General features: G+C 40.1%; 2 long non-coding RNA genes across 2 annotated transcripts; both read right to left on the bottom strand.

Moving 5' to 3' along the window:
- Window positions 1–344: 344 nt before the first annotated feature.
- LOC143496568 (uncharacterized) lies at window positions 345–2728 on the bottom strand. Its single transcript, XR_013125654.1, has 4 exons — window positions 2589–2728; window positions 2024–2081; window positions 1039–1842; window positions 345–867 (listed from the first exon to the last, which is right to left on the bottom strand). It is a non-coding gene; the product is annotated as an uncharacterized LOC143496568 (long non-coding RNA).
- A 2334-nt stretch (window positions 2729–5062) lies between these two features.
- Window positions 5063–5590, bottom strand: LOC143496537 (uncharacterized). Its single transcript, XR_013125631.1, has 2 exons — window positions 5412–5590; window positions 5063–5193 (listed from the first exon to the last, which is right to left on the bottom strand). It is a non-coding gene; the product is annotated as an uncharacterized LOC143496537 (long non-coding RNA).
- Window positions 5591–20131: the final 14541 nt, after the last annotated feature.

Genomic DNA, 20131 nt, shown 5'->3' on the forward strand with positions numbered 1-20131 from the left:
GAAAAAATTTAAGAGACAAGAAAGAATCATGAGGAAAACAAAGGCAGCACTACAAAAAATAAGGAAGGAAAATGCCACTCTCAAGAGACACAGAAAGTTAGGGACACAAAACTTAAGAAAACGTTTTCAAAAGATCAAATGAAAGCATTAGGCAGACTAACCACAAAAGGGATGAAATTGAGCAATGAGACAATTAAGAAGGCGTTGAAAATTGGCTTTACTGCTGGTGGGACAGGTTACAAGACCCTGCAGGAACTGCAAATTCCCCTGCCAGGAATAAGAACCCTACAGAGAAGGATACAATGCGTTAGATTTGAGCCTGGTGTGCTGACAGAGGTGTTTGATTTCCTTAAACTGAAGGTAGATGGGTTGACAGAGATTGAACGGGAATGTGTGTTGACCTTGGATGAAATGGCAATCACACCAAGTGTGGAGTTGCATATGCTTACCGGCAAACTCTACGGTGATGTGACTTTGCCAGGTCACACAGGAGTAGCAACACATGCTTGTGTCTTTATGCTGGCTGGAAGCACAAACACGGTGGAAGCAAGTAGTGGCATATCATTTCACTGGCAATACTACCAACAGAGCACAGTACAGGCCAATAATTATTGAATTAATACAAAGGGCAGCATCCATAGGGCTACATGTGTTCAACGTCACCACTGACATGGGTAGCCCTAAGCAGGCCATGTGGAGATCCTTTGGGGTCAACCTCAATAAAACATCTGGGCCACATCCATCAACACCAGACAGACAACTTTATTTCATGCCTGATGTCCAGAGCCGGCCCTGACCAATGTGGTGCCCTAGGCGAGATTTTGGTTGGTGCCCCCTGCATCATCAATCATTGTGTTGATTGTGTCACTATTAAAGAAACAAATAAAAAGCAAATGACTTAAATATTACCATATAACAAGCAATAAATATAAAGGTGTTGCACAAAAAATATTTTAAAACTATTTTACATAACGTAGTGCAGAGAACAACTTTTAAATATTAATAATAAATTTAAAATAAAAATAAAAAAACTACTACCTGTTTTTCTGCCTTTTTGAGGTCTTTACAGGGAGATGTCACTCATTCTGTGGTGTACAGAGAAACAGTAACGAGGTGCGCAGAGCACGCGGGGGAGGGCGGGTTGGCGCGCGGGTGATAGGTGTCGTGTGTGGTTATTATAAGAATTATTAATTTGACTAATATTATTAAACAATGAAATTATGATTATGTGGACTTTGCTTATTATTGCATCTTATTGAACTTAAAAGAGTTCAAGGCAGGTGCTCTTTGTCATCCTTCCCAAGACGCATATGATTTCATTCACCAAATTGAGGAACTATTTAGGACCAAGACTGGTTCCTGCCTCATGGAACTCCCTGATGCAGTGAGGGTCTTGGAGAAACAAGCTCAGGCACTTTACAGTAAGCTTCCAGCTTGCTGTGAAGTACAAGACAAAATCATGAAAAGATTCATACGGCTAAGGTTGAGAATTGAAGCGGCAACAATACCAAATGACAGAAAGAAGAAACAGTTAAAAGATGGTCATTTTGGAAGCAAGAGCCAATCCAGAAAGTTGAAAAACAACTCCAGGTGCCAAGCTTCAAAATCCGGCAACCCCTAAACAGCTCCAAATGTGCCATCAAGCCCATTAGTCACTCCAACAGAAACATTTGGACTAATCATTGCTCCTACAACCCCCCCAGCCAACATCACTACTCCTACACTCCTACAGCCAACATACGGCAGTGTAATAAACATTGATTTCTTATTGCTATTTGAAACTTACCTTGTTGTGTTTTCAATCTCATCATGGTCAGCACCCAATTATCCCACAGCAGGCAACTAATATACACCAACAAGATAAATTAAATACAACATAAATAATACAATAATAGAATACAAGTCTAGTATGGTTACATATGATTACATATATCATACTGTACTATAACATTTTAGTATGTTGTATTCCTCTTTAGTCTTGTAAGATTCATTGATCAAAAGTGCCACCCTAGTTTCAACTTACCTTGTGTTTTCAATCTCTCTTGATGACCTTCCCTCTCCCTTTGCCATCAATCCAAAGTCTGCTGAGCATAATACAGATAATAGTCAACAGAATAACAAAATCTACAAACACTTGATCTATAAATTACACTGTTGTGTACTATTTAGAAGTCTTAAATATGCATTCTAATCAATATCAGCAGTGATGTATCACAAGAATGGCTCTCCTACTTATTGTGCGTTAGCTTAACGTTAGCTGGTACTCCAAAATGGATATCCTCATTTCAGCTCCTCGACCCAACACACTCTACAATCACACTCAAATGTTATATTTAACCAATACTTAGCTGCCCCGCAAAAAACATCGCGTTTAGGTGAAATGGCATTAAGAGTGGAATTTACAATTAATAGGCTGTCAGTGGTTAATGTGAAATCTCGCTAACCGTATTCACGTTGCCTTAGCATACATTTAGTTCCCTAAATCTGCTTATTAAGAGGTGGATAATTCACTAAAATATTTTAATGCACATGTTAATTTGATTCTGATGTCCTTATAATACACAATCTGATTTTTTAAGCGTACTAACCTGTAAAAGTGTATCACAGATGGTCCACTGCTCCAGTTTGACTGCGCTGCTCGTATTTGCTGCTAACTTCCGGGAACTATTGACAGGCTCCACGATCTGCCATTGCTGTAAAAAAAACTGCTCCATTGGAGTGAACGGAGTTGACGTGACTCTCTCTCTATATGGCTCTGCTGGGCCCGCTCACCCCCCCCCCCCCCCCCCGGAAAAAGATTGAGATTGAGACGACATTACAGCTTTAAAAACGCAATAAACCAGTAACATATGTACTAGATAACGTCTTAAGCAAAAATAAGGTTCCAACAAAATAAGGTTCACAGCTCCGTGTTCCTCGGGAGCGGAATATGTAAACAACACGCACGACGCCATCAAAGGACTGAATCGGAACTAGCTAGCGGTGGTACGCTAATGACAGCTAGCGTCGCCACAGCGGGCTACAGTTAAGCCCGCCCATTAAGATGGAAGAGATGATTGGTCAGTTTTGCTGTCATTTGAAACATCACAGTTAGCTCGTTAGTTTCCTGTTTACTTCCTAGAAACGTCAGAGGGCGTAATATGCCGACTTCAAGCTGATTGGTTTAGTAGCCTCACTATGCAAAATAGTAATGCATTGTGGTACCGAAATCTTATTTTGCACAGGGAAAAAATGGAATAATGTTTAAACAGTTAATGTAGAACTAAAATATATATATGTAATATAGAACTATTCTGTTTCCTAAATATATTTAGGTTAATATACTTTTTGGCATACCATCATCGAGACATATATGAATTTCCAGTGCTATATATAATGTACAAATGGCCTTCATCAACCATGTTGCAGGGAAGCGCTGGCTGTGTGCTCCCTTCAGAAGGAATGGGATTGAAGGTATGAGCTCCCAGTGACCTGCAACACATGGTTAGATGCCACCTTGCTTGTGGTGGCATCTAACCGTTATTTCTACTACAATGCGCAATTGTAATCTCCACATTGGGCCTTATCATCATGGGATACTTTGTTTCATTCGTTTTTAGCTACCACAAAACTCCAGGCTGTGCACTTTTGTACACTGTGCTCAATGATTTCAAGCCCGTGTTGGCTGGTAGAAATCTGATCTAGAGCACAAACAAAAGTGACTCAAATTTGCTTTGACAAGATAGGATTTGTGTGTCCACACATCCCCCAAAAAAGCAGAGCTGTCACATTAAGGCGCAAAAATGAGTTTGACTGACTGTTTTACAATGTCAATGTAGCTGCTTTAAAGTTATCTAAAAAGGTGAGCTTCTGAACAAAAATACTGGATATGAGTTTAACAAAATTCAGACCTTTTTAGCTCCAGAATCACTGCGAGAATAATCAGTCACTTCTTACAACTGTGATTGGCCAGGTAGTATTCATGCTGTGCATTGATTGGCTAGATAGAGGAGGGCCATGTACTGACTTAAACAACACAGTCACTAGAGCTGCCTCAACAAGCCAAATACAGGATTAGAGCTGCATGTATGAACATCACACACTGATAATGGAGTCAGACTGTGTTATGGTGCTTTATGTGAGCAATGTTGTGTGTGTGTGTGTGTTTCCCCAGGATCTGGTGTAAGAGTAAAGACACAATGCACACGGACATCAGATACAGTTTGTGAGCCACTGGAGAGTCACTACTGTACTGAGCAAGTCGGGGGCAGCTTGATGGTCACGTGATTCACGGAGGCTTCTGATAGTTCCAGGAAGTTCAATCTGAGCGTATAAACCCAGAGACAGAATCACGATTTGAGGATTGTGACCTTATAGCGAGCAAATTTAGGCTAATGTGAGAGCACATTGCTGTTTAATGCTTTGATTGTTTTATAATTGTTATATATTACTTTCATTTATATATTTAGAGGGACAGGAAGGGGTGAGAAATTCAGATCAGATTAATTTTCCAACATTAACATATCTTTAAATCATGGTGATTTCTGTAATCCCGTGGTATTGGGGACCCAAGTAATCTAAATGACTAACGTACATTTTCTGACTTTCAGATACGACAGAAGGAAATTCTTTGACTTCATTGTGCAGAAATCTGCTTTAAAAGGGTACATTAAAACACATTACATTTACATCCAGACGGTATATGACATGTTAAAATACATTGATAAATTATATATAGCTTGTCTTTTTAATACACACTTATTTACAGCAATGAATTCATGAAATAAATCTCTAATAATCTCAAATATGAATATCATGTCAAGCAGTTTTTGTGTGTCCTTTCCTCCGTGTTGTTAGTGTAGTGTCCACCATGGTTTCCTGTGCTGCATGGGGATGCTCCAATCGATCCGAGAAAGGAGCAAAAATGTATGGTTTCCCCACTGATACTGAGAGGAGAAAAAAATGGTTGGCTCAACTCACCACGAGCAATTTTACCCTCACTAAAGATTAGAATAGCAAAAAAAAAATTTGAGGTAATCATCAAACACTCCATTGGCACTTTTCACAATAAACACACTATTGGAAAGCTTAATGCCTGATTTATTAAAATACAGAATAGTGAACAAAAAAAATCAAAGACTCCAGACAGACTCGGGTGCAGGGTGAGGGTGCTATCTAGTTGCAGGCTCCATTGAATCCCCTGTGGTTCTTTGGCTTAAAGAGAGAGAGGAGAAAAAGACAGGAGAAAATGATTATTATGAGTATTGATGTGATATGAATTTGAACTTGTTGCACAGCCTTGGTTGTTTTTTATACGTGTAATGAGTGTATACATATCCAGTAAGTGTTCTCTAATACTGTGTATTCACCCACTATGGGATATGTATATGGGTAGACAAAACTGAGTTGTCATACGTGAGGAGTAAACTCACATCACTCTGCAGGCACATTTTGAGGCAGAGCAGTTCATCAGAACCAAACAGGGCAAGACCAGGCTGAGAGCAGATGCTGTTCCCACCATTTTTGTGCATCGCCCCGCACTCAGAAAGAGGAAGCCCCCTGCACTACGATGCACCACTGGACCTGTAAAGACAGGGCCCACAGCTGCTGATCATAGCTATAGTGTTAGAAGTGACCCAGGTATAATAAGTATGAACTCCTAATAATTATATTATTTCTTTAAGTGATAGAATATTTAAAAGGTAATCACAGTAAATAGTATATGTCTTTTATATCCAGCAGTTTCAAAAACTGAGGAAATAAGGGATGAGGATACAGAGAGAAGGGAAAGTGAGATTGAACAAAGAGAGAACATGGCTAGTGAGGAGAGACAGGGAGAGCTAATACAACCCAGTGAGCCAGCAGCCAGTCAGCATAACCATCAGCCAGAAGCCAGCCAATCAGAGCTTTATAAATTTAAGAGACAAGAAAGAATCATGAGGAAAACAAAGGCAGCACTACAAAAAATAAGGAAGGAAAATGCCACTCTCAAGAGACACTGAAAGTTAGGGACACAAAACTTAAGAAAACGTTTTCAAAAGATCAAATGAAAGCATTAGGCAGACTAACCACAAAAGGGATGAAATAGAGCAATGAGACAATTAAGAAGGCGTTGAAAATTGGCTTTACTGCTGGTGGGACAGGTTACAAGACCCTGCAGGAACTGCAATTTCCCCTGCCAGGAATAAGAACCCTACAGAGAAGGATGCAATGCGTTAGATTTGAGCCTGGTGTGCTGACAGAGGTGTTTGATTTCCTTAAACTGAAGGTAGATGGGTTGACAGAGATTGAACGGGAATGTGTGTTGACCTTGGATGAAATGGCAATCACACCAAGTGTGGAGTTGCATATGCTTACCGGCAAACTCTACGGTGATGTGACTTTGCCAGGTCACACAGGAGTAGCATGCTTGTGTCTTTATGCTGGCTGGAAGCACAAACACGGTGGAAGCAAGTAGTGGCATATCATTTCACTGGCAATACTACCAACGGAGCACAGTACACTAAAAAAAAAATCGTAAAAAAACGGTAAACGACTGGCAGCAGCGGCTGCCAAACAAAAACTTTAATTTTAAAGTAAAAAACCCTGATTTAAATTAAGTGGAAAAACAATAAATTTACAGAAAAATTCATTAAACATTCTGCAGAAATACCGTTATTTTACAGATTTTTCCTGGATTATTATGATTTAGCACTTTTAATAAAGTGACAGCACTAATAGTTTTGCAGAGAAATACCTTTATTTTACAACTTTTCCCTGAATTAGTACAATTAAGCACTTTCAATAAAGTGACAGCACAAAAAGTTCTGCAGAGAAGTACCGTAATTTTACAGATTTTTCCTGTCCATATTCATCGTGACTTCCAGGACAAACTCAAATGTGGAATGCAAACTGCAAAGTTATTTTATACAAATGAAAAAGTATATTATACCAATGTTGAGCACCTCAATGTCCTCTATCATCACTTTTAATCATTTAAATCCCCAGGACTGTACTCAGTGTCTTTCTCCATCACCAATATCAGTAGCCTGAACACAACTACAAACACATAACACTGATGTGACATGAAAGATACACTCCTTCTCATTTACATGTAGGACATTTAGCAGACACTCTTATCCAGAGCGCCTTACGAAGTGCTTTGCCATCTGTTCACAGAATTAATTCTAAATAGTACATAGATAGGTCAAAATTCAAGATACCCTCGAACCAGAATACTACTAAACTACAGAAATCAATGCAAATACCTAGAAGTACACAAAAACATAGGCTGAATATTGCTAAACTACAGAAATTAAAATGGATACCTACAAGAAATGCAAACTCACATAGGTACTATATCATACAACGGAAACAACTATGACAAGTGCTAGAGATTTAGTCTGTTCTACAGATGAGTCTTCAGTCATTTGAAGACTGCTAAGGACTCTGCAGTCTGGACAGTCAATGGAAGCTCATTCCACTATCTCGGAGCCAGGACAGGTCTTGAAGTTTGTTTTCCGTGAGACTTTAAGCATGGCGTTTTAAGCCAAGCCGTACTTGAGGTTCAAAGTACTCAAGGTTTGGATGGGGCTTTGACCATGGCCATCATGTAGGGAGGGGTTGGTCCATTTTTGGCTTTGCAAGCAAGCATCGAGGTTTTAGATCTGATGTATGCAGCTACTGGAAGGCAGTAAAGAGCACTGGAGTGACATGTGTCACTGGAGTGACATGTGAACTTGGGGAGATTGAAGACCAGTCATGCAGCTGCATTCTGGATCAGTTTGTAGAGGTCTGATGACCCATAGAGAAAGATCCGTAAGTAAGCAGTTGCAGTAGTCCAGCTTTGAGATGATGAGAGACTGTAAAAGCACCTGGGTAGCTTCCTGTGAAAGAAAGGGTTGTATTCTCCGTATGTTGCAGAGAAGAAATCTGCAGGATCTGGTCATTGGCCTCTCAGAAGTGAAAAGCTGAAGTCTGCCTGTTAAAAAGTTGCAGACAAAATCCAAAGTTAGCTGCTGTTAATTTTGTGCCAATAACATTACAAATATTATAGTACAAATATATAGCAAAGCCATTTCAAAAAGGGATCACACTTCTGTGTTATGTTGAATCATGACAATGATAGCACTTAATCTTGGAAAACACATAAACAGTGAAGAGGGATTCAGGAGGTGGCAGATCCTGAAGATCCAGTGTAGTGGTGCAGCAGGGAGAGTCACTCACCTCAACATAATGGCCAGATTGATTTGTACTGTGAGCTAGGCTGTGATGCTCCTGCTCTGGGCTGTGATGCTCCTGCTCTGGGCTGTGTTGCGCTCCTGCTCTGGGCTGTGTTGCGCTCCTGCTCTGGGCTGTGTTGCGCTCCTGCTCTGGGCTGTGTTGCGCTCCTGCTCTGGGCTGTGTTGCGCTCCTGCTCTGGGCTGTGTTGCGCTCTAGCTCTGTACAGTAAACAAAATGTAGGCCAAACTTGGTGCATATAATTTTTTTGCTTTACATATTTAACATATGAGAAAAGCATATTTATTCCCTAAGGGTAAAAATGCAATGGACAAAATCTTCACAATGATCCCAATAATGGTGTTTTAATTTTTTACACAAACCATACCTGGTCTCCTTCACCCTTTCTTTCTTCAGTGCATAATGGCCGGATTGATTTGTACTGTGAGCTAGGCTGTGATGCTCCTGCTCTGAGTTGTGTTGCGCTCCTGCTCTGGGCTGTGTTGCGCTCCTGCTCTGGGCTGTGTTGCGATCTTTATCAAATGAAACATTCACGTGAAATGTGTTTTTAAACTGGGCTAACTAGCTAGTTAACTAGCTAACGTTGGCTTACATAAAGTAAGGACGTTTTCTTACCTGATGTCACCAATAATGCTTCACTTAAATTTTCTTCCTCTGTGCCCCGTTTCCATCTTATTTTGTTGAATCATCCAACGATAATCCGCTCAAAATAATAATTTGGCAGGTAGATGTAAAATAATCCAGGTAGCTAGCTAGCCACCACAGCTCGTAGGCTGACCGTCAGCACACTCACTGAAATGTTCAAACATGACCTGAGAGGCGCGAACAGTTGTCATTGGCCAGTTTCCTGAATGACAGTCAGATTAACCAATTATGGTTAAAAGCAATACGTTGAGCTCAAATCACGTTTATGCCCCTAGCCTAGAGATAACATTTATATTTAAGTGGTTGTTCAACTTGTGTTTTTATTCCAGTGTGTAACTATAGGCACACACATTTTTAAGTTTAAAAGCCTGTTCCATTACAATGTACGTCTACCAGTATATCAGTTCATCTGTCTCTCAGTGTGTTACAGGTTATTTCCTTGGTTATGTTCAAGTATAGACCCAGTGTTTAGAAATGTTTCTTTTAAAAGTCCAGCGCCCAAACAAACTGCCATTTTCTATTGCCATTGACTGCACAAGAACTAAAATGAGAACAGACATCAATAGAGATGGAACAATCAACAGAAATCTCCTACAGCCATTACTACAGTTACATACTTTAGATATGCCAATGTAAAAATCTAATGTCTGAACTGACATTAGGAAGTCACTCTTCATTCTGTAGGCATCATAAAAATGAGCATTTTCAACTGCAGAAATTATTTTCAATTACCATCACGTTCTGTGGCAAATTAATATGTCCGAACCTATATATTTTGTTCATTTTTCTCCTGAACATCAATGGATCCTCTGAATTACGAGGACGCCTAACAATCAAAATACGAGTATTGATACATGTAAGCCACATTCATTTCTGACATTGAAAATCATGTTTAAACCAGCAGTGCCAAAAGACATAAGATTTTGATTAAAATGACAGAGAAAAAAACGTTTTAGTTCTTACAGACATAAACCTTTATATAATCAACCGAATGTTTAATTGCAGATAATTGCTGTAATTATACATGAATCTGTATATAATTTAAGAAAGCAGAAAAATACCGTATAAATAATACTGTATTATTTCCGTAAAAAAACGAGAAAAGCATGTAACTTGTAATTATTGTCATAATACTTAAAATAAAAGACATTTTGTCAAATTACAAATGTCTGTAATTTTACAAAGTTTTGCATACAATTGGAAAAAATGTTAAAATACATTAAATATTTACAGTTATTTTACATAAAATTAGGATTTTTTTTTTTTACAGTGTAAGCTCAATAATTTCTAATTGTTTTAAACCTCGCAAAAACATGGACGGATTGTCCTGAGAGACAGACTGCATTAAATATCCTGCCAGCAGCAGAAACTAGAAAGGGCTCTTTAAATTGAGAGCGATGTACGGTGAGTTAATGAAGCTACTGTACCCCTGCTGTGCGTAAATGCGCACATTGCTCCTCCAAACTTTCCATGTTTTTTTTTCATAACACAGTAGAGAAACTGCCAACCTCTGAGCAGTAGCCGTTCGTCCTTCTGTTGACTGCTTGCTAGCATGGTCTGCATGCATCGTAGCAAAGTGACGGCTGATTTCGTACTCTTTGAAAACTGCAACCGTTTCTTGGCATATCACACATACAGCCGTTGATCAAAGCTCAGTGAGAAAAATATTTTGTTGTCCACTCAACACACTTTTTAAGCACTCGGCACTCAGTTCCCACTTTCTTTTCTTTAGTCCACTCATTTTTACCTTTAAAAAGCCTAACGGGCCTTATGGTACGTGTACGTTCCGTCCAAAGCATTTTTGTTTTTTTAATCAAGTATTTGGAGAGCGCGAGCTGACTGGATTTTATTGTTTTTTTTCCTTCACTTTGCCGTGTGTTATATTTGCAAAACGACACATTATATTTCCAGAATTATTTTCTGTATGAAAAATAAAATAATAAAATAAAGCCTTAATAGAGAATTTAAAAACGAACTGATAGTGAAAATGATTCCCAAAAGTTTTTACATAAACCGGATGTAAAAAAGGGACATCTTATTTTTAATAGTTGCATACTTTTTGTTGCAAAGCTAAAATATCAACGAAAATCCAGTAGGCCCTACTCCAAAATCGCGACTAAGGCTTTTAAATACTTTTTAAGGGCCTTCATTTTTCCAATATTGATTTATCAACTTATAGTACTTTTTAAGACCCGGCGGACACCCTGTACAACCACAAAATAAAAACTACAATGGTGATGACACTTACATCAATTTTAGACACTTTTACTTTCTGTGATTTAAAGATTTGATTTTAAAGATTTGACCAACTTTATTTGGTTTAGAAGTGGTTTGTATGTCAAATTATTTTACGTTAATTCTATTTTAGTTTATTATAAATCTTGGTTGCCTAATTGTCACACTGATATAACAAAGTTGGGGATTCACCTCACCTTGTCAGTGATGCTAGTGAAATGCCAAATTATCCCCTTGAAAATTATAACCCTTGCAAATATAAATATATCTAGCTTTGGGATTATTAATAAGGCTAAATCGAGGTTAATGGTTATTGTAACTCTGTTAGTCCTCGACGACGTCTTGATGCTGATTCTAAATCAATATAACTATATAAAACACAAATATGGAATGGCGCTTTTAATTAATAGCGGTCCTTAAACTGTGGTGGTATAACGTTATATGCCATATCATATAACATAGGTAAATGACGGACGTGGTATGTTCGAGGTTATGAAAACTGCCCAGTCGCCTACTGAAAGAACGCACTGCTTTAAGATTTGAGCAGAACGTAATGCATTGAAATCTAGTGCCTACTGCACGGCATTTCGGACGGAGCCACGGATCCTCCAACGTTAGAGCCTTAATATGAGGTTATCCGAATTGAGCATTTGGAACAGGTGAAGTGCACAGGTTTCTCCATGTAATCTGTCTGCGCAGTCCAAATACGATGTTAACGCAGTCTAGAACCGATATAGACCATAAAATCTACAGTATTAATGCTGGAAGCATGTTTGGACTAACATATGTTTGAACTTTACTGACCTTTTATTTGAAACTTGGAGGGACTTCTGAGATTTTGCCTCTGTGATTTGTTGAAGCTCTTTGGGTATGTCCCCTTTATCAGAAACAGGTATCGTGTCCCACTTCTCCTCAATTGCACGTTTAACTGAGTATCGCAGAAATGACTGCGATGAGTGCAAGCGTCATTAACATTTCATGGTTATTTACTTGTATTTAATAAAATTGATTCAAAATGTAAAATAGCCCAACTGAACGAACGTCGAAGTGCTATTTTCAAGGTCAGTCAACTAAAACCATTTAGGATGGAATGATAAAAGAGAGCACAGTTATTTGCTGGCAAGGATAAAACAAACTGACTAGCAGACATTTGGAACCTCCACGTATTAGAAACAAAGCAGTAGTGATATTTCTCAGGTCTTTCCGAGGATATTCACAAAAATATTTAATAATTGTTGACAAAAAAGTAAATTGGCAAAATAAATGGACAGTCATTGTGAATTCAAGAGAAAAAAATGCTGACAACGCAAAATTATAGGTGTACGTTGTACACTGACATGAAAATACCTAAGTAGGACATTCGATGGGTAGCACAGATTTTTATAACACCGGAGTGGATCTGATACATGTCCAGGGCCAGAGTGGGTGTGATAAATGTCCCAGCCCAAACTACTGAGATTAACATGGGCCAGCCCAATGTGATTTGCACTTGAAGACTCGGCCAATTAGTAGTTTTAGTTATTATCTAACTGTCACTATGACAACACGGCCAATTAGTAGTTTTAGTTATTATCTAACTGCGTCCCTACGACAACACGGCATATGAAGTCACAATGCAGGAGACCTATAAAAGTCGCCACAGACAGTGTTTAATTTAACCACAGATGGTTTGATCGTCACCGAGGTTGAAGTAGCGACTACAGCGGTTCAGCGATATCTTGTGCGACTATTCCAAGTGATCATCAACAAATCAACAAATGATGAGGGTAAGTTCATGTTCCTTTGAGCTTTTTCCATAATCTCACTTTAGTCCGAGTAAGTTCGAGAGAGCCGCTTCTCAGTTTATTTATTGAAAATGACATTCCTCGTCGAGACAGTTCTCTAAAGTTGCTTTGTAGCAACAGTGATTGTAGAATATTGCACAAAAATAGAACTAAATTGCTTTCGACCACAAATGGCGACTCACATTAACATTAATTATCCGGTTACATCCCAGTTACTTCATTTTACGGCCTCTTATCACATTTAAGATGTGTAACCAATTAATATTGGTTATTAACCATCTGAGGTCATTAAGATAGATTAATATTCTCTCATTGAGAGTCCAGCGGTGTTGAGAAAAAAAATCAAATTATGAAATGTTCGTATTCCCCCTATCCTGTCTGCGCGTATGTCCGCAGCCTGTATTTTCACAGAAACGTGTTTAATGCATAATGTAGCTTACTTTATAATTATTTCACTCGCCACTGGCGACAGCATTATTTTTTTATGGGTAAGGATTTTTTGTAATTGGAAAAATATCCATCCTTTTCTTTTGAGTTTGTATTTTAAAAGTTAAACGATAGACTCCAGCTCCCGCTCACGTGTTCGTCTCTGCCCATCAACAAATGCAGGAATCCGATCACCAGCATGACTCGCAAAACGGAGCTGAAACTTTAGCACTAAGCGTTGAAAATGGCCAAGCGAAAAATATCGCATTTTTTCCCACACAGTCTACATCTCTGTCGGACCCAAAGAGGACACACTTCTTTATAACTGTACATAATTTTAAGTTAATTTTAATGGGATCAAAAGTCACTCGTATGCATACTAGGAAACTTCAGTAAAGTTTGTTTCACGTTCGAATATTCGGAATTCTTTCTTCAATAACTAAGACAGTATTAGCAAAAGTGCTATAATAAAATTATTGTTTCTGGCAACCAAGATAAACATCTACAACTTTGTTTACGTCAGGAATAGACGTATTTTAAATGTGCAACTTTCACCACTGCAACGTCTAAGGCACCGTCTACAAATGACCTTAACACAGACGCAAGTGGCGGTCGTGAAGGCCCCAGAGCACTACATACTGTTTTTTGTAATAATTTCAATAGCTTATAAACGGTCCTTCATAAGACCACCAAACAAGTTGTATTACATAAAGTGCATGGTGTACGGCAACTGACAACTTTTTTTAAAAAGTGGGTCGCGACTTAATGACAATGGGGGGGGGGGGGGGGGGGGGGGGGGGGGGGGGAGTGGGTCCCGGGCTGAGACCAGTTGAGAACCCCTGCGATAGTCATCATGAAACTCATTTTTTCTTCTTTTTCTCTACTACAGTCTAAGAAAGCTGGGCCAGCAGAAGAGCTTCCTGAGGGCTGTGATGTGTCGGCCCCCAGCGTGAAAAACAAGCAGGCAAAGAAAGACCGTAGCAGATGGTTTTCAGGTGAGATTTAGCGTGATTACATGTTACCAAAACGTGATGCATTATGAGGTTATTTATTCATAACTATAATTTTCCACAATTTATGTTTTTAGTGACATTTGCTTATGTGCATCATTAGTCTCTGCCTCATAGATGCTTAAAGTAAATGTTTCTTTCACCACAGCTATTTGCTGTACTAGAGTGGAGGAGGCAGTGATTGAGGATCTCAACACTCCTCCATGTGGGAAAAGTGGTGGAGTCGTATCCACCTCTGGGATTAATCCAGCTGTTCTAACTGAAGAGCTGAGGAATACACTGCCAAGCAATGTGAGTACGAATCTCTGTATCTCTGTCTTCCTATCTGCCTGTGTGTCTGAGTTACCATAGCAACATGAGCCTTTGGCCATGTCTGGTCAGACCTTCACAACAGTAGATGTTCTTTACATTAGCATTTTACTTCTTAAAGAAATAATCAGCTTAAGGTTAAAAAAAGTAATAATTAAAAATCATTAAGCTTTTGGATACTGATGAACTTTTTACACTTTCCTTTAACCTAACTAGATGAAAATGGAGGATTTGATTGAAGTGCTGGAAAAAATCTCAGCATGGGTCAAAGTGGCAGTGAAGGAGGTGGTTGCTCAGGACCTCATCCCTATAGTGAGGAACCTGATGCTGGAAAGGATTGCGGCTCTGGACCGAGTAAAGGCACAAATGAGCTGCAGGGAGACTCGGTCAGTGCTGTCTGACCTTTCTGAGGAGGCACTCCAGTCGGGCATCGTGAGGAGATTTGTGAAGACTGCTTCAGAAACTTTTCTCCAAGAACGCCTTGGGTTGACATCCTGGACCAAGCCTGACACTGATCACTACGGTTCTAGAAGCGCATCTGTGACGGAGGCTGACGTGGAAGTGAAGCTGTCACTACAGAGATGCTGCTCTGAGCTGTCAGCTCTGATTGCCCTCACTCTGTTCGGTGATGTCGCTGGCATCACCATCTCTCGGACAGAACAGGACCATACAGGCTCCGCTCTGCAGAGTGCAGCACAGACAGTGGACGTGGGGCTGGAGAAGAAATCTTGGTGGTTCAGGTTTCCAAGATTTCTGAAGCGGAGATTCAAGGTATCTGTTTTTAAAATGTATTTATTCCCAGTCACACCATTAGCTTTAGACTCTGCTCTTCTGAATGATTTTCAACCATACATTTATGCTACCATCAATCATATTTTGAATGATTTTTTAATATCAAATTGTCTGCTCTTTTTAAAGAAACGGACAAACTAAGTGCATGTTCACACGGAGGACCAGGTGGTGGACAAACATATTCCAGATGGTACGCATTTTAGTATTTCATGAAGTTTAATTCATGACAGTATTATTTATAAAGAACCGAGTCTTCCATGGTTTAGTAGTCTTTCCTGCTGCACAACTAATAGGGCATGAACAACAATAATGACAACAGCATGGAAGACTACACACAGCATCCCTCTCACGCCGTCTATTTGCTTTGACTTTGCAGGTTTCCAGTCTACCAGTGCTGAAGCACCATCCACCTCTGACAAGACCATCCCTAAGCTCAGGAGAAAGTCGATGCTGTCACGGTGAGGCGGCCCCCTACCGGCCGTCTCTGTCCACAGCGGCTGTTGTTGTTATTGTCTGGTGACGTCATGTGCGTCCCTCAGGTGGGCGGAGCCCGTGATCCGTCTCACCTGAGGGTCGTTTGTTTGCCTATATATGTCTTGTCTTTGTACCAGTTGACCGCTGGTCATTATATCCTTAATTTGGATCTATTGCACGGGTTTTAGGTTTTGCACACTTTATATTAAACCACCCTTTTTCCCTGAGACTTGGCGTGATCGCTTCCTTTTTGTTGCTCACACCTGCCCGTCACAGATGCGTTCCAGATTGGCAATGGCTTTCTCCAAGATCTGCAGAAAATGAGGGGAAAACACCTACATTGCTGGAAGTAGAAAATGTGTTTTTCAATTAAAATGAAGAAAAAAAGAGAACCAGACTGCTTCATTGTGATACCTGCATGACAGAAGGCAATATGCATTGTGTCCTGGTCCACAAACTGCATTACTCCTCTTCTCCTGGAAATCTGGGTGAAGATCAGGTTGCACAGCTGTCTGTGGTCTCTACTCCAGGAAGAAGCACTGGAGACCTACATGATTGAGTAAGAAAGAGACAGAAAAGCAAAATAAAGACTTTGATGGGGTCAGAGACCTGACCCATCACCTGGACTGTGTATGTGTGTATATATAAGAGGAATAACTCACTAGAGGTCCTTCGTCCTCAGGGGAGGAGGGCCGTCTTCCAGGGCTTCCCTGGTGCTGGCCGGTAGAGCCCACGGTCATCGGCAGAAGGGGGGGAGGCAGGTCCTACTGAACCTGTAGGAGGAGGACAGGAAAAGTTGTAATGCTGAATGTGATGTTTAGCAAACAATAGCATACAGTTATGTTTGTGTATGTTGTACATGTTTCAATGGCGACGTATGTAGTCCTGCTCCAACGTAGGTGGTAGAGTCTAACAAAGTTGGGGCCGGGGCTACTCATTTAAATGCCGAGCATAGGATCTTTCAAGGGAGAACTTCACGGGGGCAGCGAGTGTGGCCAGACATGCCGCTAAGCTTTTACTGCACAGTTTTACCAATGTTTTATCCAGTTTAAGGGACTATGTTCATGTGTGTGTTGCACAAATTAAAAAACAATGGGTGAAGTCTATCGTTGGAGTTAAGTCATGTTTTCGGGGAAAACCCTGGCCTTTTCAGTGTATACATTGTTGTGAAGCCGCATCCACCCCCCCCCCCCCCCCCCCCCCCCAAAGGCATCTCCACAAAGACCAAACATAGTTCAAAACATTTTGTTTTTATGTGGAAAAGTAAAAAGCATGATACATAGTGAGATTAGAACTTTGTATAAGAATCTATTAAAATGCTGTGTAGGTGATTAAAAGCCTGGAGGTGGGCGTGGAGGGGGTCCTCTTGGTGGGTCTGGTCTGGTGGAGAAAACAGCAGGGTCCGGTGTCTCCAGGGTCTGGGTGTGATTAGACTCATGTGACCTGAAAAGGCCACCTGAATCGATGGAGACACCCTTATACGTCACAGAAAATTCTGATTGCTGAAAAACACAAATAAGAGTAAAAATAAGTAAAGATGCCTTTAGGAATCATTTTCTAAATACCCCATAAGTAAGTCTAAATGTATTCAGGTATGAGCAGTGTTGGGAACATTACTTTAAAAAAGTAATTATAGTTACTCACTACTTGTTCAAAAAAGTAACTGAGTTAGTAACTGAATTACTCTATAATAAAAGTAACTCGTTACCAGGGAAAGTAACTATTTGCATTACAGTACAAAAGTTATATGCCAATGAATAAGGATTTTTTGAAAAAGCAGTTTTCACAGTCAGTTGAAATGAGTAGATCATAAAGGTGTTTAAATTTTGACATTTATTGCACATCAACATACCAGTGCAGGATAAAATCCTTTATAATCCCAAAACTTTGGAAAAAAAGAAACAAAAGTAAACAGTTACACTATATAAAGTGCATTTACATCTATCAAATTAAATTTAATTCTCTCAACCTGAGAACTGGTTTGTTCACAACAGAAGTAAACTTAACAATTAAACCTCTATTCTTAATTAAATAAATCAAATACCCAGTCTGGTAGACATTCAGGAACTTCAAGTATTTTCTTAAATAATGTTTATATCGCCAACTTGAATATGCAAATTTTTCTTCAGCTTACTTCTGACTCGCCATTTCTGTCTCTTCTCCGTTTGTGTCGTGTCACTGGAGTGCTTCGGCACGCGTGTAAAAACACTGGCTCTGATTGGCTACCATAACGCTGCCTTAGCCAATCGCTTACTGACTTGTTAAGATAAACAGGTGTTACACCGAGAACTTGTGACCTATCGAGATCTGTTACTCCTCACTAGCCTGGGCAGCGGTCCGCTCGCATTACTGTTAGTATATCAATATATAGTAACGCACCGCTTTTAATGACCAGTAACGTCAACGGCGTTGTAACGACAGGAAAAGTAATTAATTATATTATCCCTTTACTGACAAAATGACGCCATTACCTAACGCTGTTAAAAATAATGCATTCTTATTATTGTAATAATAATTATATTATAAATAATTATTGTTATTTGCAACACTGTATATGAATAACTGATGATTGATTGATTGATTATTATTAGTTCCATGTAATTTTTTGTAATGAGTTTACTGGTCTGGCCCCCTTGAGGTCCGATTAAGTTGTATTCGGCCCCCAGACCAAAATGAGTTTTTTGCTACTTTGACGATGCAAAACCCATAAAATGCAGGTGGTGGAGGTGAAGCTTCAGCACAAGTCCATCTACAGTGGGTGGCAGAGTGAGCACTGGTGGGTGCTCAACAATTCTACTGGATAGATGCAGAGGTGAGTCATGGGAACAGGTTCACAATTTCAGTAAGAATGGACATGCTACTGTCAACGTCCCTTCAACCTAATCTTTTCTTTGTAGTTGTAGCTTACCCTTCACCACTTTGCCAGCGCTAGTGCCGTGGCCTGCATCAAAGTAACGAAGAGTCTTGACTATAAGTATCAAGACCAGAGGACTTAACAACATCAAGAACTGATCGTCGGGATTATTAGAACAATCACCATTGTCAGTGTGCAAGGAACTGTGAGGAAAGCCAGAAAGAATCACCATCCGTGGACTATTCATCATCACCGTGGACAACCATCAGGATTTCAGATTCGACCGTTATGGGATTTTTGGTTATCAGCAGCTGATTATCAGTGCTCCTGTCACCCTCATCAGACCTCTACAACTAATTCAGAATGCTGCAGCATGACTGGTCTTCAATCTCCCCAAGTTCTCACATGTGACTCCTCTGCTACGCTCTCTTCACTGGCTTCCAGTAGCGGCACGCATCAGATATAAAACCTTGATGCTTGCTTACAAAGCCAAAAATGGACTGGCCCCTCCCTACATGATGTCCATGGTCAAAAGCCGATCCGTACAGCGAATACTCAGAAACTCAAGATGGCTCGACTCGAAACTCCACGGTTAAAGTCTCATGGAAGATAAAGCTCCAGACTATTCTCCGTCCTGGCTCCAAGATGGTGGAACAATATTCCATAAGCTGCTAGGACTGCAGAGTCTATTGCTATCTTCAAGCGTAGACTGAAGACCCACCTGTTTGTTGAGTTCTTACCAGAGCACTAACTCAGCTGATACCACTTGAGGTTGTTCTTTAAATGGTATGTCTGTCGATGGTTATTTGTGCTTCTTGGCAAATGTCTAACTTACAAAAACACTAGATAATGACATGGACTCCTGTAGTTTAGTAGTAGTCTGACTCAATGGTATCTTGAATCCTGCAGTGTCTACTGCAGGGGTCACCAACATTTTTGAAACTGGGAGCTACTTCTTGAATACCAATTATAGCGGAGGGCTACCAGATTGATACACATCAATGGAACGAAAGTTGTTGAGGGGGGGGTGGGGGGTCGATTGCTAAGCGGACATCCAGCTGCCAGATGCTCAGGTACCAGATCAGGAACAGAGGATTCACGTGTCTAACTGAACTGTTCAAATATGAGTGCTTAGGGAGGTGTTGTAATGCAGAGAGAAATAAACCACATTGGTCTCCCTGTTACCGTGCGTAGATGTTTTGCAGATTTGCAGCAAGGCAGGCTCACTAGTCGTAGCTCTTCACAGAAGAAGAAGCTCCTGAGAGCCCTGAATGCCTGTATTTCAGTCAGATGCCTTGCGTTTGGAGAGGACTACGAACAGGTTCAGTTAAACAACCTCTGAGCCATTCAGAACACATCAGAACCACATGCAGTAGTCTGCAGGAACTGCACACAACCTTCTT

Source organism: Brachyhypopomus gauderio, unplaced genomic scaffold (genome assembly GCF_052324685.1).
Source record: "Brachyhypopomus gauderio isolate BG-103 unplaced genomic scaffold, BGAUD_0.2 sc96, whole genome shotgun sequence".
Lineage (NCBI taxonomy): Eukaryota > Metazoa > Chordata > Actinopteri > Gymnotiformes > Hypopomidae > Brachyhypopomus > Brachyhypopomus gauderio.